The following is a 23,963-nucleotide window of genomic DNA, read 5'->3' on the forward strand; positions in this document are numbered from 1 at the left end:
CCTGTGGATCGTGTCTTCATCCCATCCATAGCACCACTCACCACCCACACATACCTGGCATCCTTCTTACCTGGCCTGGCAGATGTCCTGCTTATACTCTCTGTGTCTCTATTCATGCAGGACAAGCGGGCACACAACTAGAGGGAGAGGTCGCAGACTGGTGGAGGAATGCCTGACATCAAGGTCCACACAGACTTTGAAAATAGAGTCATCCAGCTGGCTGGTGATGATCTGGATCATCCCTTTTTCTGGCGGTGAGGTTTGCGAAGCTCAATTAAGTGAGGATCCAGCCGTGCAACATCCATCAGACAACCATGCTGTGAGTCAGCTCCCCTGTTCCGCAGTCCCCTGCCATGCACTAATTATCTCTCCTTGCTCTCGCAGACACATCTGGGAAGCAGCCGAAGGGGCCCACAGCCCAGGTCCTGGACTCAAGCCTTGGAGACACCTCGGAAGAAGAATTTGATGACACCCTCATTGAAGACCCATCACAGCACTCACCCACACCCTCCACCCTTGCAGGAACACACACTTCGGTGGGACCTAGCTCTAGAGTAGCCTCAGGGCCACAATCTGGTGAGCACATTGCACTGTCTGATCCACAGCAGGGGGCAGTAGGGACTTCCCAGGCTCCCAGCACTCGGAGGACAGTTGGAGGCCAAAAATCTGCTCAGTCCAAGTCATATGAGGAGCCTCTGGACTTGTTTATACCTCAGTTGCTGGAGCTACAAAGGCAAGCTTGAGAACATCAGGAAGGGATGTCGCTGCACTCCTCAGATTGCAAGGTACGATGGAGCAGTCTGTCTGCCTTCAGGCTGAGGTGATAGCTCTGGCATGGCTATGCACTTGTAGGATGATGGCCATCATGGAGACTTTGGACCAGGTTATGGGATCTGCACTGCTGCATGGGCTGAACTCCATCGCTGACGCCATAGTTGGCCTCCAACAGTGTCAATGCGAGAGGAGTACTGGGCAGCCCAATCTCACTCCAGCTTCCCCTTCTCCTCAAGGAGTCAGCCTCAGGTACCCATATGGAGGAGGATCAACAGGTGCACACCCTAGGGCCATCCATCTAGGTGACTCCGGGAGCGTCTGGCCCATCTGGACTCCTCTTCCTGTGACCCCAGCAGCTCCAGCTCCACAGGCTGAAGAGGGTGCCACTGCCACATGGCGGAACACCGAACTCAAGCTGGGGACCTCCAGGTCTCGGCTGTCCTGAGGATGCCTGCCAAGATCATCACAGATTGGGGGTAGCAGGCAGAAGGCTGCCTCCATTCTGCTGTGGTTGGCCGGGGACCACCAATATGTAGCCGTTGGGTTAGGAAGGTTAAGAAGAATTAGTTGCACAGCCTGGGCAGGGGTGTTAATCAATTGTACATAATGTTCACTGTTGTAAATAAACTCCCAAAAATGCCTCCTTGCCTGTGGATCCTTGTTATGATGAGCAGTGTTCATGTCACCCAGGTGAAACCTTGGTTCCTGCAGAGATAAAGGCAGGTGTCTCAGTCCAGGGTCTCTCCTCTGTGCAGTGTGTAACCTTCAGACCAAAGTGATGGTCTGGCTTCATGCTCACTGGACACAATAATGATGCTTGCACCTTAATGGTGCTTGTCATTGCTGCCAGAATGACGTAGGCAGACGTCACAGAGTTCCACTATTCTCTCTGTGTGCTCTCAGCACCTTTGAGATGAGGCTGGCCGTCTATCTCTTCAGCATCTGTGACCGGTGATGGTGTGATCCTGAAGGGGTCAAGTACTGAAGGCTGACAAAGGATCAGGTGTATTTAAAGTTTCACGGCTATATCTCCATGATATGACCCTGATCACAGACAGCAAACCAGCTGCCCTCAGACAGACAGGAGGCAGATATTCACTGAGGCAATGTGAAGATCTATGGAGTGTCCTCACTACATGTCGTCATCATCCTCCTGGGATCTCGCAACTATTAGGGCCTCCATTCCATCTCCATGACATGAACCTGAGCACTGAGGGTATGCGCACTGCCATCAGCCACATAGGAGTCAAATGTTCATTGCTGTTGGGACTGTCCTCACTGCATCTCGTCATCATCCTCCATGAATCTTGTGGCTATGAGGGCCTCTTCCTTGATGTCCTACAAGTGATGCTCGTGAGCAACTTGCGGCGGTGGGAAATGTGGCCCGCCATTGATGGATGGAGCAGACAATCACAAACAGGTTTCACAGAGGCATAAAACCGATTTTTGGCCTTCTCGCCAAAGTGTCCAACCCCTGCTCACCATGATGCCTGATGCCAACCGGACTGGATAAGTCCAGACAATGATTAAATTATAAATAAGAATTTTTAGAAATATTTGTTATTGGGATGTGAGTGACACCCAGCCCTAGTCCTCAGAAAGTGGCGGCGTAACAACAACAAGAGCTTGGCTTTATATGGTGCCTTTAACACGGTAAACCTTCCCAAGGCACTTCATAGGTGTGTTATAAAGTAAAATTAGACACTGGGCCTTATAAAGAAATATTGGGACAGGTGGCCAAAAGCTGGGCCAAAGTGATAGGTTTTAAGGAATGTCTCAAGGGAGGAGAGAATGGTGGGGAGGCAATTCCAGAGTTTAGGCCCTAGGTCGCTGAAGGTACAAACTTCAATGGTGGAGTGATGAAAATCAAGGATGCACAAGAGAACTGAAAGGGAAGAACACAGCGATCTGAGGCTGTGGGGCTGGAGGAGGCTCCAGAGCTAAGGAGAGGTAAGGCCATAGAGGGATCTGAAAGCAAGGATGAAAATTTAGAAATTGAGATGTTGCTGGACCAGGAGCCAATATAGGTCAGTGAGCACTAGGATGAAGGGTGAAGGGAAATAAGGACCCAGGCAGTAGAGTTTGGGTGAGTTCAAATTTATGGAATTAAAGTCAGGAATGCAGTACATTTTCGAATCAGAATCTATTAGTTTTTTTTGGTTGTGCTTGATAATGCAACAGAAGGGCATGAAGATAATCCAAGCAACTCCAGTACAAATTCCTAAAAAATTTAACAAAAGTTACCTGGGCATAGTTACCTGAAGGTTTTTGGTTATTCACATTTCAGTCAGGTGGTGAGTGGTGTCAGACTTGTTTTGCATTCATAAGAACAGGGAATCAGTGCAGAAGTAGGTGCTAGTGCCCTTTCAAACCTGCTGCATTATTCAATAAGATCATGGCTGATCATTTACTTCTAGACCATATATCCTTGATTCAAGTTTAGTATCAAGCACTTCCAGTTTAAATACTGTATGAATCAGGTGCAAAGGAAGATCTCTCTAACCACACAAAAATATATCCCAATCCCAATCCCAATCCCAACCTCAGCACCATAGATTAGACAGATACCATACTATTTCTCACATATGCTATCGGCAGTTAGATTGGCAGTATACAACCAACTGCATCAAATTATGTTAATGGCCCACATAATCCAAACAGTCACTTCACAGGATGATATTCATCCCAGAAGTCGGGGTTGGTTTCAACCCCAAGATTTTAACATTTCTTAATATCAGTAGCAGATAGGCTACTGCATAACCAGCCAGAATGGTTTTTCACATTTACCTAAGGGATTCCCTTTCTCTCTCCCTCTCTTTCTCCTCTCTCTCCCTTCAACCCTCCTCCCCATCCCCCCTCTCTCTTTCTCCCTCACAGTCTCCCTGTTCTGTTTCTTAGTGCAATCAAAGAGGAATCACAGGGCTGTTGGTGTCCCACAAAAATTCTTGTACATGTTTAAGTCAAATAACACAGAGGTAATTGTTATCCTAGCAGCACTTGTTCAACAAGTACAGAGACCCAGCTAGGAGTCCAAAAAGTTAAACCCTGAGACCTGAAAAAAAAATCCAAGACTTCAGTCTGATCTGATATAAATTGATTTTATTTTTTTGGTATTTTTCCTTTCTTTCCATTGCTTGGTGACTAGAAATCCTGCTTGTGCTTCTTAATTGCATTCCTCAGAGTCTGAAGCCAAACTAGAGACTGATTTCCACTCAAACACCCCGTGAGATGGATCAAATCCCTCCACCTGCCAATCAAAGGATTAAGTCAAAAATTTCAGAATGCAATTAAAGAGCATTAATGGAGATTATTACATAACATGGTGATTGAGTTTTACTAGACAGCTGACAAAGGTACAAGGCAGCCCAGATGTCATGTAATAAACACACTCCAGTGACACACTTAACACCAAGAAAAACTGTTGAAATACAGAGAAAACTTAGTGTAATCGGAAGCTCTTATGCAATGCCATGTGGTTACGGGTTAAATACAAGACTTAAAATGCAGGGCTTTAGCCCTTATAAGGATATTGGCCTTTCATCAAGCTATTAACTCAGCCTCTCACCAGTTACATGTAGCTGCAGAACATTAGAGAGCTCCACAACATTTACAACAATTTAGGTGATGATAGAAATCCTTTCAGACAGCGAGACACAGCCTGCTTCTTTGAAACCTCCAGTGATAAAGTCTTTGTACCCAAGATCTGAATGGTAATTAAATCACAAATCAAAGTGGGGGTTGGTGGCCTCTCCATTACCACTAAGCAACTTAACATCTGTGGTGCAGTTGCTGGTAGTGATGCTTACCAAAGTGTTATTCTTTTCACATCGACCGACTTGTAGCATGGCAGTAGAACAGATGAAGCAGTATGTCACCGACTAAGTAGAAATCTCGCCTGTGCTGACAGTTCCCCTCACACTAATTCCAGATCATGATCATGCCATGGGGATAGCAAGAATTGCCTACAAACTTATTGCTGGGAGTAATGGGGAGAGAAATGAAAAAAATAGAAGTTGGGGGTGAGCCACCTGATCAGCTCTTGTGCACCTGTTCAGCTAAGAATGTCAGCAGTCTGAACAGGTTACCATTGCTGCCATTGTTGGGAAATTGGGCTTTCTGCTTCCTATCTCCAATTTAATCCCAGTTTGGTGGAAAAGGGTGAGATTCCCTGCGCACTATGTTTAAGGGGTTTATGAATTTATTTTTCCTCAGGGTTTACTTGGATACAGATTTATACCATTGCCCCCTTTCCAATCAGTATACCAGTTAAGAGTTGCTAAGTTAAATGGGGGAGCTCATCTGCTTCACTGTACATGACCACTCTTTTACAACAACTGTCCCATGAATAATTTCCATATCAAATGTTGCATCTGCAGCATGCAGTCATGATAAAACCATGTTGCTTCTGTCAGTAAATCACTCATTGCTCCATGAGCATCCTCTATATTTACCACACACAGCAGAGAGTCACTATACACCATCACGACTTCTAACAGCTTATGTATATTCACTCCCCAAATTATTGGCTTCCAAATCCCAGACAATAACCATTGGTATTCTAACCTGCTATCCTAAAAGGAAAACCTCTATATATTTCACACTGCCCCCCACAGTATGAATTTTATACTCCATGCTTTTTCCTCAGTAGCTAACCTGTATATCCATGCTGCTTGTTCAAAAGATGACTACAAAGATGACTCTGTATCCCCAGTACTAGAGGACTGAGTAAAGAGGGAAGATTATGAAGACTTGAAATGAGCTTTGAAAGGAGGAAAATATGAGAGAACTTTACAGAGGCTTACAGGATACAGAATAGAATAGAAATGGTAAATTCTAATCAATGTTGGTTCAACCACAATGGAACGCCAAGGGGAGTGAACCAGTAAAGGACAAGCCCTAAATTTCAAAAATTATTAATACCTGGAATTGTCTTCTGAGTAGAATATTTGAAACAAAACTATCAAGTCATTCAAGAGGTAGATTGACAAGGGAATGAGGTGGAAAGCATAGCTTTCCATCGCAGAATAAACTACATTTGGCAAGTTACATTTTCTGGTAAACACAAGGCAATGTACCTTTAATTAATCACCTACCAGAATTAACCCAGAAGGGATGATCTTGCACTGAAAGCAAACCCACTAGCCACTAACCCACTTGTGTAAAAGCAACTGGTGAAAGCCTCATTAAATAAAGAAATATCTCACAGCGGAAGTGGGTTATATTTTCTGACATCCACCACAAGGGCGGCATAAACAAGGACCATCTGTAGTACTCCCTTCCCTCCAGGAAATATTTTGCATCAGAAATGGGGCGATGACCCAATGTTGACAGCTCTCATCTCAAATTTCTTCCTATTCATCCTCTCCCGGATGATACCATCAAAAATTCAGAGGGAATTTGAGGCACTTGTCTTTCCCAGAATGAAAAGAACTGTAAAAACTACAAGGTTGTAGTGCATTGGCAGCATTATCCTGATGGGCAGGGGACGAGCAGAAGACAAACTTGGACAGGGCTCATTCAGGCTAGATTATGGTTTCCTTTGCATTGCTCCAGTGTTGCTTGGGATAAGTGGGCAGGCAACTGTTGAACATTCCCCTTTAATTGAGGGCCTCAGAGAAATCTGTACAATACTAGCTGGTGACAGAAGTAGATGTCCACCAAATTTATGAAGACTGGTTTACGGCAGTCAAATGAACAATGATGCTTTCTTGGGAAAGGGTCCTTCTCCTTTTTATTTGAGAGCTTCTCATGCTGGGTGTGCCAGCATGCCCCTAGGGATTAGCCAGCAGCACCGTATAATTCGTTCCTCATCTAACAGTCACCACAGTTGTGCTGATGCCATCACCAGCGTCTGCCCATTTTATTCATATTTCCTGATGGCAGTAATTCCAATGGGGTTCATATGCACCCAGCCAGCAAATGGAAATCCCACTCTGTCATTGCTAAGGGACCATGGATTTTCAGGGCCTATCATTCTTTGGCATGAGATTCCTTCTAAATCCAGGAGAGCTATGAGGCCTGAGTTGTGAATCTCGCTGCTCTACCTTCATTGAATCCTCACGATGAGGATGGAACTTTTTAAAAATTCATTCGTGGGATGTGGGCATCACTAGCTAGGCCAGAATTTATTTCCATCCTTAATTCCTCATTACCAGACATCAAATTAGCTCTAAAAACAGAAAATGCTGGAAAAACTCAGCAGGTCTGACAGCATCTGTGGAGAGAGAAACAGAGTTAACATTTCAAGTCTTGAAATGCTAATTCTGTTTCTCTCTCCGCAGATGCTGTCAGACCTGCTGAGTTTTTCCAGCATTTTCTGTTTTTATTTCAGATTTCCAGGCATCCGCAGTATCTTGCTTTTATCAAATCAGCTCTATTGTGATATTACAAATATCACTAATTCACTGCCGTTGTTCAAGTACAAAGCCCTGTAATAACACCATTTATTGTCAGAAAGTATTGAGGCAAAAGCAAAATAGTGTGAATGTTGGAAATCTGAAACAAAACAGAAAATGGCAGAAATACTCAGCAGGTCTGGCGGCATCTGCGGGGAAAGAAACAAAGTTAATGTTTCAGGCCAGTGACCTTTCATCTGATGCAAGGTCATCAACCTGAAATGCTAACCCTGTTTCTCTCTTCTCAAACTATCAAGATCTTGGTTCATATTGGCAACCCAGAGTGCCCAGTCATAGTTGTTTTGCCATAGCAAGACAACATGCCAGGCTCTTCCAAGTAAAGAGTAATACGACTCACCTATAAAGCTTACCACAAAACTGCTCACATATGCCACCTCACAGCCAGATTTGAAAAAGCAGTTTGAAAGAGGGCAGTAGAGATTGCAGTTGAATTTATGATGCATAGAGGCTGAGGCAACATGAGAGCATAAAGGGTTTTGGTGGAACTAGGACCCAGGTGTTATACAGGATAGATTAGGATTTCACCTTATCTTTAATGTTGATGAAAATAATTTGAAGGCATTGAGTTGCTTAGCTCCTGACAGAGTTTCAATGTTTCATTTAATTACAAAGTTTATTTCCGTAGGAATATCTGGATCAACCTTGTAATCAGCTATTATACAGATTGTGAAAAAAAAAATTCATGGCATTGAATAAAGGAAAGCACATTTCAGTCCCATGGGTTAGCTGCTGAATGCCCTGCTCCATTTAAAGTGGCGTTACCAGCTGAAATTATACTAACATTATCCATCCTTTGAAAAACTTCATCATGAATTTATAAATGATTGAAAATGGCACGTTTTGACTGCAGCCCATTTTCACACATAAAGACTGTCATTTACCTTTCTGTACATTTTTAAGATGGAAGAGGCAGGCTTGTCATGCGGTACATATTAAACTGGTAGCACAAGATAATCTTCAGGTCCCTGCTCAGGGGTGAACTTTATTATGAAAAAGATACAGACTTCAAATGGGAGCATTATTTACAAACCACTGTACTGTCACATATGATTTCCTCCTGTGTTCCACCCAGAGTAAATTAGAGAAGGAAACATGCCATTCACGCATGAAGATGTAACAATTTGTAAATACAATGTTCTGAAAGCACTTGTAACTCTATGATTGAGATACCAAGAGGGTTCACAAATAACCATGTATTGCAAGGTAAACCTTTTGCATCAGCATGTAAACCTTTAAGAAAATAGCATTGCTGTCTTTGTTGGTTTAATCTGTGCTTGAAGAAAGTTTGTTAATGTTTCTCTTCCTCTATCCAATACATAAGAACATAGGAGCAGGAGTAGGCCATTCAGCCCTTTAAGACTGCTATGCCATTCAATAAGATTGTGGCTGATCTGGTTGTGGCCTCAACTCCACTTTGCTGTCCTCCCCCCCATAACCCTTGACTCCCTTGTCTATCAAAAATCTGTCTAACTCTGCCTTAAATAAATTCAATGACCCAGCCTCCAATGCTCTCTGGAAAAGAGAAGTTCATGTACGACTCTCTGAGAGAAAAAAAATCTCCTCATCTCTGTCTTAAAAGGGAGACCCCTTATTCTTAAACTTCTCAAAGAATCTTTCTTTCTCACTGGGATAAACACTTGCTGAGAGTTATTAAACATCTCCTTAAAAGTCTGCCACTGCATCCCTACTGTCCTACCTTTTAACCTAGTTTCCCAATTGACTTTAGCTAGATCTGCAATCCTACCTTTATTCAGATTTAAAACACTGGTTCTCAGACTCACATTTCTTCCCTTCAAATTGAACATGAAATTCTATCATGTTATGATTGTTGCCACCTAGGGAATCCTTTATAATGAAGTTATTGACTAATCCTGTCTCATTGCTCATTACCAGGTCTGGAATAGCCTGCTCCCTGGTTGGCTCTAGAGTGAACTGCTCAAAGAAATTATCTCAAATACACTTTATGAACCCATTTTCCAGGCTACCTTGGCCAATCTGATTCGCCCAATCTCCACGTAGATTAAAGTCACCCATGATTATTGTAGTACCTTTCTTACACGCCCCATTTATTTCTTCCTGTACACCCTCTCCTGCAGTGTAAATACTGCTAGGGGGCCGATTAACTCCTTCCACACGTGACTTCTTACTTTTTTTATTTCTTATCTCTACCCAAGCTGATTCTACATCTTGCTCTTTTGAGCTAAGGTCATCTCTCATTACTCTACCAATGATATCTTTAATTAACAGAACTACCCCACCACCTTTTCCTAGTTTCTTATCTTTTCAAACTGTTAAATATCCTTCAATTATCGGGTCCCAGTCTTGGTCACCCTGCAACCATGGCCAGGATTTTCCATGCCCACTGGCATCAGCGGTAGTGTAAGCAGACAATATGGCATGAAGGCCAAAAATTGTTTTCATGACATCGTAAAACCGGTTCGCGATCGTCTACTGCACCCGCCGATGGCAGGCTGCGTTTCCCACATCAGACATCAGGAACTGCATTGTAATACATTATAATTATATATCATTATAAGGCCAGTCCATTGGAATTGCACCCCCCTCCTCCACCAATCAACCGCGCATGTCAGCAGTTAAACATGCCGACGTGTTTCACAACAGCATATAAAAGAAGTGCACTTGGCAGGCTGCACTTTGAGGGGGACTCGGAGATGAATGCACAGTAACTTTGAAGAGCCCTTGACCAGGTCACCTGTTGGACTTCATGGTTGACGTATGTTGAGGGCGGGGTGGGGGGGGGGAGAGGCAGCGGCAAGGGCCGCCCTGTAGTTGAGGTGACTTGGTGCGGTGGGGGAAAGGCTGCCCTGTAGTTGATGGTAGTGCACAAGCATGTGGGTGGCGGGGTGAGCAAGGGAAGTGGCCACACCTTAGGGACACCTTGTATAAAGTGAGCATTTCTCTGCAGCTGAGGCAGTGCAGACACAGCCACATTGATATGATTAAAGTTGGGCCTCTAGCCTATTTGCCCACTCAAGCAACGCAGAGGCATCAAAGTGCCACCTAGTGCTCCAGAGCTTTTCAGCCCTCGGGCACAGACTGCAAAGTAATGAGCATTTTAGAGGACTGCAGAACAGTTGGATGACTGGGCACGTTGTACAACCTCCTTGCTAAAGCTGGCTGTGGAGTAGTCACTGGTGGAGGCACTCACAGCCCCAGCATCCCAGTTTGGAACAGTCCCCCCAGTGGCTCAAGCTAACAGTGCAGCCTTGCAGCGTGGTTTAGGAGAATGCCAGTACCTGAACTGAGAGCACAGGATGCAGTCCAGTGGGCAAGACTGCTGCCAGTTGGTCAGGCGGAGTGCGGCGGAGGTGGGTGGCGTTTCAGGCAGCCATGCAGCGCACTAATCTCTGGCCATTGAAGTGGTGGCCAGCACTCTCCGCAGTGCATTAAGGGGCTTTCAGACTTAACCAAGACAGGTTCTTAGTGCACGCACGCTAACCCATGTGTCCCTCTCTTTCATCCTGCAGGAGGAGTACATCAGGATCATGGAGCCTGGTGACCTGGCTGTATACCTCATGTCTTACAGAGAACGAAGTTGATGGAGAAGAGAGCGGCAGAGTCACCTGGCTGTGCAGAGGGAGGATCAGCATCCTCTGGAAGAAGGGGCGGCTGGGGCTCCTGCACACAAAGCGCCACAGCGAGCTGTTGCTGGTCGGCACCTGGCTAGACCCAGCGTCTATAGACACCACCTTTCATTCCTGCTGATGAACAAGAGCAAGTGTTGCTGAAGACTGCGCATGTCTAGGGAACTGGTCTATCACATCTGCCAGCTACTGCAGGATTTGGCACCATGGGGACATAGAGGGCATCCACTGCCAGCGGCCATGAAAGTGAAAGCGGCACTGAATTTCCATGCCAGTGGCTCCTATCAGGGCTCCATAGGTGACTTTTGTGGGTATCACAAGCCTCCAGCCACAAATGCATCCATGAGGTCACAGACGCCTTCTTCGCGAGTGCACACAACTCTGTGCATTCGCCCTGGACCAGGAGAGCCAGGTTGCAAGAGTGATTGGATTTGCCCAGATCTCGGGTTCCTCACAGGTGCAGGGTGCCATTGACTACTCTGATGTGCTGCTTAGATTTCCATTGTAACAAGCGGTCAACTATGTCAATTGCAAGGGATTCCATTTGCTGAATGTGCGACCACCACAAACACATCCTGCAGGTCTGCGCATGGTTTCCAGGGAGTGTGCACGACTCATACATTCTCAGATGGTCACAGATCCATGAAGTCTTCCAGGGTCCACAGAGGCTGCAGGATGGCTCCTTGGGGACAACGGCTACCTGCAGAGGATGTGGCTGATGACACCTGTGCGGCAGAGCGAAGGCATAACAGGACTCATGGTGCAACTTACAGCTTGGTGGAGCAGACCATTGGGATGCTGAAAATGAGGTTCCAGTGCCTGGACTGATCTGGTGGAGCCCTGCAATATAGTCCACAGAGGGTGTCATGCATTGTTGTCGCCTGCCGTGCTCTTTACAACCTGGAGGTCTCCTCCAGTGAGAGGACGCTGATGGGGATGAGGGTGAGGAGGTCCTTGAAGGCAACAATGATGGCGATGAGGCCCTCGCACTGGCCAGATGAGGCAGGAACACACAGGCAGCCTTCACATCTGTTAGATTTGTGGAAGATGATAAAGACATCCAGTAAGGCGACATCATAGAACAACACTGTGGGTGTACCTACACCACAGGTACTGCAGCAGTTCAAGAAGGCAGCTCACCACATCCTTCTCAAGGGCAATTAGGGATGGGCAATTAATGCTCACCTAGCCAGAGACACCCACACCTCATAAATGAATAAAAAAAGCACGATTCAGTTGAAGCCCAACCCAACAATACAACTCCCACTTTCCCCTGTACTGGAGCCAGTGCCCCATCAATGGAGTAACTAATGCATTAGAAATTCATTAAAGCACAATTCATTAAAGTGCTTCCTACCAAAATGTATCATATCCCAGTGAGGAAAAAGAATTCTAGGAAGGGGAAAAACCAACCATAGTTAACCAAGGAAGTTAAGGATAGTGTCAAATTGAAAGAAAAAACTTACAATGTGGCAAAGATTAGTGGTAAACCAGAGGAATGGGAAAGTTTTTAAAACCAACAAGAGATGACGAAAAAATAATAGAGGGAGAAAATAAACTTTGAGGGTAAACTAGCAAGTAATATAAAAACTGACAGTAAGATCTCCTTTAAATATATAAAAAAGAAGAGAGAGGCCAAAGTGATGATAGGTGCCTTAGAGAATGAGGCTGGTGAAATAGTAACGTGGCACCAGGAAATGTCAGAGGAATACTTTGAATCAGTCTTCATGGTAGAAAATACTAATGGCATTCCAAAAATACTAAATGATCAAGGGGCAAAAGTGGGGGAGGAAATAAATACAGTAACTATCACTAGAGAAAAAGTACTAGGGAAACTAATGGTGCTAAAGTCAGATATGTCCCCTGGACCTGATGGGTTGCATCCCAGGATACTAAGGAAGTAGCTATAGAGATAGTGGATGCACTGGTAGTAATATTCCAAGAATCCTTAGATTCTGGAAAAGTCCCAGAGGATTGGAAAACTGCCAATGTAACACCCTTATTCAAAAAGGAAGACAAAAAACAGGTAACTATTGGCCATCCATCATTGGGAAAATGTTAGAGTCTATTATAAAGGATGCAATAGCAGAACATTTAGAAATGCATAATATAATCAAGCAGAGTCAGTATGGCTTCATGAAGGGGAAACCATGCCTGTCAAATTTATTAGAATTCTTTCAGGAGGTAACAAGCAGGGTGGATAAAGGGGAACCAATAGATGTAATCTATTTGGATTTCAAAAGGCATTCAATAAAGTACCGCACATAAGGCTACTTAATAAGATAAGAGCCCATGGTCTTGGGGGTAATGTATTAGAATGAATAGAGGATCGGCTAACTAATAGAAGATATGGAGTTGGGATAAGGGGGGCATCTTTAGGATAGCAACCTGTAACTAGCGGAGTGCCACAGGGATCAATGCTGTGGCCACAATTATTTACAATATATGTTATTGACTTGGATGAGAGAAGCGAATGTACCATTGCCAAGTTTGCAGATGACACAAAATTGGTGGGAAGGCAAGTGGTGAGGATGACACAAAGAGTCTTCAGAGGGATATAGACAGGTTAAGTAAGTGAGCAAAAACTTGGAATATGGAATATAATGCAGGAAACTATGAGGTTACGCACTTTAGCAGGAAGAATAAATGAGCTGAATATTATTTAAATGGAGAAAGACTGCAGAAAGCTACAGCACAGAGGGATTTGGGGGTCCTCGTGCATGAATCACAAAAAGCAAGCATACAAGTTCAGCAGGTAATAGGGGAGGCAAATGGAATGTTGGCCTTTATTTCAAAGGGAATGGAGTATGAAAATAGGGAAGTCTTGCCTAAACTATACAAGGCACTAGTTAGACCACATCTAGAAACTGTGAACAGTTTTGATATCCTTATCTAAGAAAAGATATGCTGGCATTGGAGGCAGTCCAGATAAGGTTCACTAGGTTGATCCCAGGTATGGAGGGATTTTCTTACGAGGAGAGGTTGAGTAGGTTGGGCCTGTACTCATTGGAGTTTAAAAGAATGAGAGGCGACCTTATGGAAACATATAAGATTGTTAGGGGTCTTGACAAGGTAGATGCTGAGTGGATGTTTCCCCTTGTGGGAGAGTCTAGGATCAGAGTAATGGGTCACCCATTTAAGACAGAAATTAGGAGGAATTTCTTCTCTCAGAGGGTAGTGAATCTGTGGAATTCTTTACCACAGAGGGCCATAGAGGCTGGGTCATTAAGTATATTCAAGGCTGAGATGGACAGATTTTTAATTAGTAAGGGAATCAAGGATTATGGGGAAAAGGCAGTAAAGTGGAGTTGAGGATTATTAGGTCAGCCATGATCTCATTGAATGGCAGAGCATACTTGATGGGCCAAATGGCCTACTTCTGCTCCTACGTCTTATGATCTCATGGTCATCACCTCACACTTTGCTGCATTGAACTTTGTCTGCCACCTATCTGTCACTCCATCAACTTGTCTCTGTCCTCTTGAAGTTCCATACTGTCCTCCTCACAATTCACAACGCTCCCAAGCAACGTATCATCCTCAAACTTTGAAATTGTCCCCTGCATACCAAGGTCGAGATCATTAATATATATCAGGAAAAGCAAGGATCCCAATACTGACCCTTGGTGAACAAACCTTCCTCCAGTTCCAAAAATACCCATTGACTATTACTCTTCCTATTTTTCAGTCAATTTTGCATCCATATTGCTACTGTCCCTTTTATTTCATGAGCAATAACTTTTCTCACAAGTCTGTTATGTGGCACTGTATCAAGTGCCTTTTGAAAGTCCATGTACATCACATCAACAGCATTACACTCATCGGCCTTTTTTCTTACCTCTTCAAAATGCTCCAGCAAGTTAGTTAAACACAGTTTCCCCTTTAGAAATCCATGCTGGCTTTTCCTTATCAACCCATATTTTTCCATGTGACTACTAATTCTATCCTGAATAATTGCTTCCTGAGCCACTGAAGTGGAACTGGCTGGTCTGTAATTGTTGGGCTAATCCTTACTTCTTTTGAACAAGGGCATAGTGTTTGCAATTCTCCAGTCCTCTGGGACCATCCCTGAGTCTAGGCAAGACTGAAAGATTATGGCCAGTGCCTCTGCAATTTCTACTCTCACTTCCTTCAATATCCTTGGATGCATCTCATCCAGTCCCGGTGCCTTGTCAACTTTAAGTACTGACAGTCTATTCAACACTTATCAATTTTGAACCCTTCTAGTGACAGAGTTTCCACGTCTGTCACCATGGCCTGGGTAGCATCTACCTCCTTGGTAAGGACAGATGCAAAGTATTCATTTAACACCTCAGCCATGGCCCCTCTGTCCATGTGTAGATTCTCTTTTAGGTCCCTAATCGGCCCTACTCCTCCTTTTACCACCCTTTTACTCTTTATATGCCTATAGAAGACTTTGGGATTCCGCTTTATGTTGGCTGCCAGTCTTTTCTCATAATCCCTCTTCACTTCTCTAAAATGCTTTTTCACCACCACCCCACCACCCCACCCTCCTCCCCCCCAAAACTTCTGTATTCCTCTTGGTTCTCAAATGTATTTTCTACCTGACACCTGTCAGAAACATACTTTTTCTTCTTTATCTTATTTTCTATTTCCTTTTTCATCCAGGGAGCTTTGGGTTTGTTTGCCCTACTTTTCCCTTTCAATGAAATATACCTTGACTGTACCTAAACCAATTCCTTTTTGAAGATAGCCCATTGTTCAGCTACAGTTTTTCTTGCCCATCTTTCATTCCAGGCTATCTGGCCCAGCTTCGTTCTTGCCCCATGAAGTTAACTCTCTTCCAGTTAATCGCCCTTTTCTATCATCATCTTAAAATGTACAATACAATGATCACTGTCTCTTAAATGTTCCCCCACTGACACTTGATCGACTTGACCCACCTCATTTTCAAGAATCAGGTCCAACAGTGCATCTTTACTTGTTGGACTGGACACATACTGCTGTAAAAAAATTCCCCTGAACACAATCTCAGAACTTTTGCCCCTCTCCACGCTTTACACTACCACTGTCCCAGTCTACATTCCAGTAAAGTCACCCATTACAACTATTCTATAATGCTTGCACCTCTCTGTAATTTCCCTGCTGATTTGTTCTCCTACATCCTTCTCACTATTTGGTGGTCCATTGACTATACCAAGCATTGTAATTACGCCCCTCTTTTCCTTAGCTCTAGCCAAATTGATTCTGTCCTTGAGCCCTCTGGGGCATCCTCTTTCTCCAGCACTGCAATGCTCTCCTTAACCAACACCACCACTCCTTGTCCTTTACTTCCTCTCCTATCTCTGTGCATTCACATACCTGCACAGTAACCCTGATTTAGATTTTGTTACTTTCTCCCTTGCCCCAACTTTACCTATTAACTTACTATTCTCTATACTAGTGCTATCTGTCCCTCCCAGTATTTTTTGCACCCTGGTCTTCCTCTCTAATATTTTCTCTTGGTTCTCACACCCCTGCTGAGTTAGTTTAAAGCCCTCCCAACAGCACTAGCAAAACGCCTGCTAGGTGCTCATCCCCAGTTCTGCTCAGGTGCAACCCGTCCGGCTTGTACAGTTGTCATCTTCCCCAGAGCCAGTCCCAGTACCCCAGGAATCTAAAGCCCCCTTTCCTGCACCATCTTTCCAGCCATGCATTCATCTGCCTTATCCTCCTATTTCTGTACTCACTTGCACGTGGCACTGGGAGTAATCTGGGGATTACTACATTTGAGGTCCTGCTTGCTAATTTTCTACCTAGCTGCCTAAATTCTGATTGCAGGACCTACCTAAGTTATTGGTACCAATGTGGACCACGACCTGTGGCTGATCACCCTCCCCTAGAAGAATGCCTGTCGCCGCTCTGTGACACCCTTGACACTGGCACCAGGGAGGCAACATACCATCCTGGAGTCACATCTAAGGCCACAGAAACACCTGCCTGTTCCCCTAACCAATGGATCACCTTTCACTATTGTTCTTCCTTTCTTCTTCCTCCTCACCCCCGCCCCCGTACAGCTCGTGGCGCCAAAAATTTGGCTCTGGCCGTACTCCTCTGAGGAACCAGCACCCTCACAAGCTTCCAAAACGGAAAACCGATTTGTGAGCAGGACTGTTAAGTTCCTTCTGCTGGGTCACTTCACTCAGTGAACATAGTGGTGATGGCGTAGTGGCATTGTCACTGGACTGGCATTCTAAAGACCCAGGGTAATGCCAAGGGGACCTTGTTTAAATCCCACCACAGCAGCTAGTGAAGTTCAACAGAGATCTAGAATTGAAACACTGCCATAAAAACCCATCTTGTTCACTAAAGCCCTTTAGGGAAGGAAACTTGCTGTCCTTACCTGGTCTAGCCTACATGTGACTCCAGACAGACCCACAGCAATGTAGTTGGCTCTTAAAATGCTCTCTGAACAAGGGTAATTAGAGATGGGCAATAAATGCTGGCCTAGCCAGTGATGCCCACATCCCTATTTCTTTTATTATCCTGTTACCAGCCTCTTTCATGCAACTTTGTTATTTAATCACTCCTGTTTTCCATCATATCACTGACTTCTCTTTGTTCTTTATTCTCCTCCCTTCCTTTGCCTGCCTCTGAACTTGCTTTAAACCTGTTCCATCTCTAAGATTTTTCCAGTTCTGTTGGAAGGACATCAACTTGAAACAATGAGCATAATCGTCTGGTCCCATTGGCAGTGGGTGTCATGGTGGGCGGGGGTGGGGAATTTATTGTGAGGGGCAGAAATTGGTTTCAGGCCGGTGTGAAATCACAGCGGGATCACCCGCTGGTGCCCGCCATGGCGGAATGCAAATCCCGCTGGAGGCTGGCTAACGGGATGAAAAGTAAGGCCTGACCAGAATCACCCTCTCATGCCCGATTTACCATTATGCTGGCCAGAAAACACGCTGGCCCAGAACACATCTGGACAAGCGTGGCATGCAGAAGTTGGGGCTTAACTTTAGGGTCTTGCTCAGATCGCTGATATCCAGCTACCGGACCCTAGAGGAACATATGCATGCTGGGTGGAGTCTCTGCCACGAAGCAGCTCTCGGGTGGTGGGAGATCTCTGTTGATACTTCAGGCCTGCTTCAGGACATCACGGTCTTGGCTGTGGGCTGCAACGGATGACCGATGAAGGAGTGGAGAGGAAGGTCTAGCTGTGAGTGGGAGAGGAAGGTGTATCAGGATTCGGATGGGGATGAGGCTGGGGTGGGGGAGAATGAAGGTGTCGGGAGGTTGCGGTTGGGAATAGGGGAGGAAGGTGTTGGAGGGGATGAGGTTGGGAGGGGTTTCAAGGTGCCTGGGAGAAGGAGGGAGTATGAGAGAAGGAGAGTGTAATGGGGAAGAATGCTGCAAGTAGGGAGGTAGGTGTAAGGAGGGAGGAAGATGTAAGGGAGGGAGGTTGGAGAGGGGAAGGTGTCTGGGGGATCAGGGTGTTTGGAGATGGTAAAGTGCTCAGGGGAAGGAGGGAGTTCTGAGAGGGGAAGGTGCCTGGGGGAAAGAGGCAGTTCAGAAAGTGGGAGGTGTCCATGGGGATGAGGGAGTAAGAGTGGAGGAGGGAATGGTGGGGTAATGTCCAGGCGAGTGGGGAGGGGTCTGTGGAGTCAATGTTTGCCTCCTGGGGAGCTAACTGAGGGTGGGCATGGTTGGAGGAAATGGTGAGGGTGACAAGGGGCAGCGGGAGCCGGTAGGATGGGAGAGTGAAGGTGCCTGGGTAATGGTAGAAGAGACAGTGAGAGTGGTTGGTGTGAGCATGGAGGTAGACATGGACCCTGGGGGTGGGAAGGAGGAGGACGGAGAGGTCAATGTGGATGGCAGTGGGATTTTCAGGAAGGTAGGGAATGTACACATTCACCCTGGAATGATAAAGGTTTGAGTTGGTAGGTGGCGGTGGGGAGGTGGAAGGTGATGCCAGGGCGTCAATAGTGATGGGGGGAAGGACTGGGGGAGGGGAAAGAATAGTTGAGCTGAAGACAAACTTGACTATGATCATGTTTGTCAAATCCAAAGTGAGAGGGGCCTCATTTTGGCTGGGTACAGGTGCTGCATGGGAGTGTGATCAGTGGGTGGGTGGAGATGCAGGGTCAGCTCAGATGGACAACTGAAAGAGAACCCCAACAGGGAGCACTGAAAATGTTTGGGACAGTAAGATGAGTGTGATGGATGAAGGCTCCACATACGTGGAAGAGTGCTTGCACAAGACTCCAAAAGGCCCTGCCACACACACACCTCTCCCTCCAGAATCACACATGGTCCAGCTGCATGCAGCTGAACTGCTAGTCGGGAGTGGGGGATGAGTTATGCAGAGGGAGGACTTGCAAAGTCTCTCAGTGAAGCTGAAAGACAACATTACACATTATTCAGTGAAACTGAATATTTTTCAGATTACAAAGTGACAAAATGTGTTCACCCGTGCAACCATGTGATCAGGCTTTCTTAATTTTTCGAGGCCTACCCCTTCTTCTAGGTGCTGCCCTGACATCCACAGCAGGGATGTAGCTAGCCTGTGCAATGGTTGGCCCTGTTGCCTCTGTTGACTTCGGCGTATGTCCCCGGAGAGCCGAGGCCTTGAGGGCTCTGGCTTGTTTTGGCTGTCCTCTTGTGGGCCAGCTGCTCCCTCTGTGGTGGCAGAGGAGAAGGTTGAGGGGGGTTACAGGCAAAGGGGACTCAAAAGAAGTGGGTAACCGCTGAGATTCCTGAGTAGATGATCCAGGGGTGTCCAGCTGCTGCTCCTCCTTCCTTCAGGTGCATGATGGCCTCAGCCTGACTCCATGAGGGGGAGGAGCACCTGGAGGGACATTGAGGTGTCCTGGTTCCCCCTCAGGTTGCCACTGCAGGAACTCACCCATGATGTGTGTCACTCCGCTTGTGGAGAGTAATGGTGAGCGCTGTGATGGGTCTTCAACGGTGCTGCCCTCAGGGTCCTCATCCGAGCTGCTCTCAGCACTGGGGTTGGGGTAGGTTGCTGGAGGGTGACGTGTCAGATGTGCCTTGGACAGAAAGCGGAGATTATTTGTGCTTGGCAGCCATGTTACACACAGAACTGTAGACTCAGAGTAACGTTAAGAGAGAGATGATGTGGTGCAGGATTCTCATGTGCTCCAAGTGTAATCTACCCAGAGCTTTGCATTGGATGATTGTTGTCTCCTTATATTCCAGTTCCCAAATTATAAGGGCCAGCATTTAATTAGCCTTTTTGATTATTTTCAGGATTTTTTTCATGGCATTTTAATGATCTATATAGTTAGAAACTCAAGTTCCTTTGGACCTCTACTGTTTCTAGCTTTTCAACATTTAGAAAGTACACTGTGCTATTCTTTTTAGATCCAATGTGGAGAACCTCACGTTTTCATACATTAAAATCCATGTACTGCAGTTTTTCCCATTCACTTAAACTATCACTATCTCTTTGTAATTTCATGCTTCCATCTACAATGCTTACAATGCCACCAATAATACCATTGGCAAATGTAAATATTTGACTTTCTATCCCATCAAAACCATAAATACAGTGAATAATTAAGACCCCAACACAGGCCCCTGTGAGACGCCATGTGCTGATTGTTACCATCACCATTAGTCACAACCTGCCATTTAAATTAAAGCAAAATACTGTGATGCTGGAAATCTGAAATAAGAACAGAAAATGCTGGAAAAACTCAGCAGATCTGGCAGCATCTGTGGAGAGGGAAACAGAGTTAGTGTTTCGAGTCTGTATTGCTCTTCTTCAGAGCTGAAGAGAAGTAGAAATGTGATGGATTTTACACAGTGTAAGGGGGTGGAGCAGGTGGAGCAAGATAAAAGGTCAGGGATAGGTGGGAGAGATTGACAAAGACATCATGGGCACAAGACAAAGGGAATGTTAATGGTGGTGGTAAAGACTAAAGAAGGTGCTGATAGTAGCAGAAAAGGGAGAGCAGAATGTGTTAATAGCAGAACAAGGGTCTGCACTCTGTGAAAGCACTGAAACCAGTGACAGATGGCCTTGTAGGGCTGGGGGTTGATGTTAGGGGAAAGAGGAGAAAGAAATAAATAAAATAAAGAAAAAAATAATTAAAAATAAAATTTAAGAAACAACAAAAGAAGGATTGGATAAAAAAAAGAGGTAAAGATGGAGGAGAGAGTTCATGATCTGAAGTTGTTGAACTCAATGTTAAGTCCAGAAGGCTGTAAAGAGCCTAATCGGAAGATGAGGTGCTGTTCCTCCAGTTTGCGTTGGGCTTCACTGCAACCTTGCAGCAGGCCAAGGATGGACATGTGGGTACAAGAGCAAGATGGTGTATTGAAATGGCAAGTGACAGGAGGGCCTAGGTCATGCTTGCGGACTGACCAAAGGTGTTCCGCAAAGCAGTCACTCAGTTTGCATTTAGTTTCCCCATTGTAGAGGAGACCGCATTGGAAGCAGCAAATACTTTAGACCAAATTGAAAGAAGTGCAAGTGAAGCGTCAGAGGCAACATTTTCAAAGGTGGCATCATCAGAAAAGATGCAACAAAGGCAGAGGGACTGAGAGGATAGGATGGAGTCCTTACAGGAAGCAGGGTATGAGGAGGTGTAGTCAAGGTAGCTTTGGGAGTTGGGCATGTAATAAATATTGGTAGACAGTCTATCACCAGAAATAGAGACAGGGAGATCAAGGAAGGGAAGGGAAGTATCAGAGATGGAACATGTGAAGGTAAGAGAGGGCTGGAAATTGGAAGCAAAATCAATAAATTTTTCCTGGTCCAGGCAAGTTCCAAGTCAGGATGGTGTGTGGCCTGAAGGGGAACTTGTAGGTGGTGGTGTTCCTATGCATCTGCTGCCCTTATCCTTCTAGGTGGTAGAGGTCACCAGTTTGGAAGGTGCTATCAAAGGAGCCTTGGTGAGTTCCTGCAGTGCATCTTGTCGATGGTGCACACCGCTCACTGTGCATCAGTGGTGGAGGGAGTGGATATTGATGGTGGTGGATGGGGTACCAATCAAGTGGGCTGCTTTGTCCTGGATGGTGTCAAGTTTTTTGAGTGTTGTTGTAGTTGCACTCATCCAGGCAAGTGGATAGTATTCCAACACACTCCTGACTTGTGCCTTGTAGATGATGGACAGGCTTTGGGGAGTCAGAAAGTGAGTTACTTGCTGCAGGATTCCCAGCCTCTGATCTGCTCTTGTAGCCACAGTGTTTATGTGACTAATCCAGTTCAGTTTCCAGTCAATATTACCCCCCAGGATGTTGCTAATGGGAGATTCAGCAATGGTAATGCCATTGAATGTCATGGGGAGATGGTTGGATTCCCTCCTGTTGGAGATAGTATTTGCCTAGCACTTGTGTGTCCAGAATGTTAGTTACATTGCCCTCTCTCCTGCCCTCTCTGTTGGGGGGGTGTAAGTAAAATTAATTTAATGATGGCTGCCTGCTGTGTGTCCACATGTTAATCTTTTCTCACTTAGTGCAACAAGAAGATGGCGATGAGGTTGGGTTGGAATTTTCTTTTATAGCTTTTATAAAATGCCAGTTGCATTGATGTGCTGGACCAGAAGTTGGGTGGGTGGGGGGGTGGGGGGGGGGTGGTGGAGAGAGAAAGTGAAATGATTAGGTATGACCATCAAGAACGAGCAATGGGCTGCCCCACAAAAATTCCTCTCGAACATTCTCCAGCCCATGTTTGGAGTGCTCTCCAGCACTAAGGCCAGCTGGTTAGGCCACACCTGGCCTGGAACAACATGGGTGGAACATACGTGATTCTTGCCCCTCCCATTTATAGTTAAACACTTTGCATGAGATTTAAAAAGCATTGGATAATAAACTCTTATTTAATATTCCCATTGCAAGAAACCTGCACGTGTGCACGCACACACACATACACACACATATACACTCATACCTAAACAACAACCATGTTTATTGCGAGTCAGGGTTTTACCTTGGTCAGGCAGTCAAGAGATTAATTTGAGTAGTGCAGGAGGTGCGCCTCGTACACATGCTGTACCCAATTGCTTCCCAACATAACCCGGTTAAAGCTGCTGAAGGTTGGCCCTTCTGGAGGAAGCTAAAATATAAATGTCCATTAAAGTCCACGTTGGCAGGAAGAATGGAAAAGCAGTATACTATTTAAATGGAGAGAGAGATTGCAGATCTTGATGGTATAGAGGGATATGAACATAAGGATTAGGAGTAGGTCTAGGCCATTTGGGCCCTTGAGCCTGCTCTGTTATTTGATAAGATCATGGCTGATCTGATTGTGGCCTCAATTCTACTTTCCTGTCTACCCCCAACTCCCTTTGACTCCCTTGTCAATCAAGAATCTTTCTAACACAGCCTTAAAAATATTAAATGACCCTGCCTCCACTGCTTTCTGGGGAAAAGAATTCCCCAGACAAACAATCCTCTGAAAGAAAACATTTCTTCTCACCTCTGTCTTAAGTAGAAAACCCCTTATTTTTAAACTGCGAGCCCCTAGATCTAGTCTCCATCACAGGGGGAAACATCCTCACATCATCCACCCTGTTAATTCCCCTTTGAATCTTCTATGTTTCAATAAGTTCATCTTTCATTCTTTTAAACTCCAATGGATACAGGCCCACCCTGTCCAACCTTTCCTTATAAAATAATCCCTTCATCCTAAAATTTCTCCCTTTAAATAATATGCTGCTTTTCTACTCTTCCTGCCAAAGTGGATGAGTTCACATTTTCCACATTATACTCCATCTGCCAAATTTTTGCCCGTTCACTTAACCTGTCTATATCCCTTTGTGGACCCTTTGGGCAGGATTTTCAGGTCGTCGGACGGGCGCAGTGGTCAGGCCCAAGAACAGCCGGGAAATGGACCGCCGCCTGCGATGGGCCCCTGACCACGATTTCATGATGGCTGGCCAATTAATGGCACGGTTTGTGGGGAGGTTGCAGGGAGAGATGTGCAGCGGGGTAGGTAACAAGGGCTGTGGAATGGCTCTCAGTGCCAAAAAGGCTCCTCCTTCCCAATATTGAGTGCCTTGATCAGGTGCCTTTGATCGAGAGAACCACCCTTGCATCCCCCCACCCCCACTGGAGGTGACAAGCAGCCCACACAGCCTATCATGCACGCCAACATGGCAACAGGCCCACCTGCAGCTGGGTTAATACCAGCGGCAGAGGGATGAGACCCTTAAGTGGTCATTAATTAGTCATATAAGGCCTCAATTAGTATGGGGCAAGAA

This window comes from Carcharodon carcharias, chromosome 2, assembly GCF_017639515.1.
Source record: "Carcharodon carcharias isolate sCarCar2 chromosome 2, sCarCar2.pri, whole genome shotgun sequence".
Classification (NCBI taxonomy): Eukaryota; Metazoa; Chordata; class Chondrichthyes; order Lamniformes; family Lamnidae; genus Carcharodon; species Carcharodon carcharias.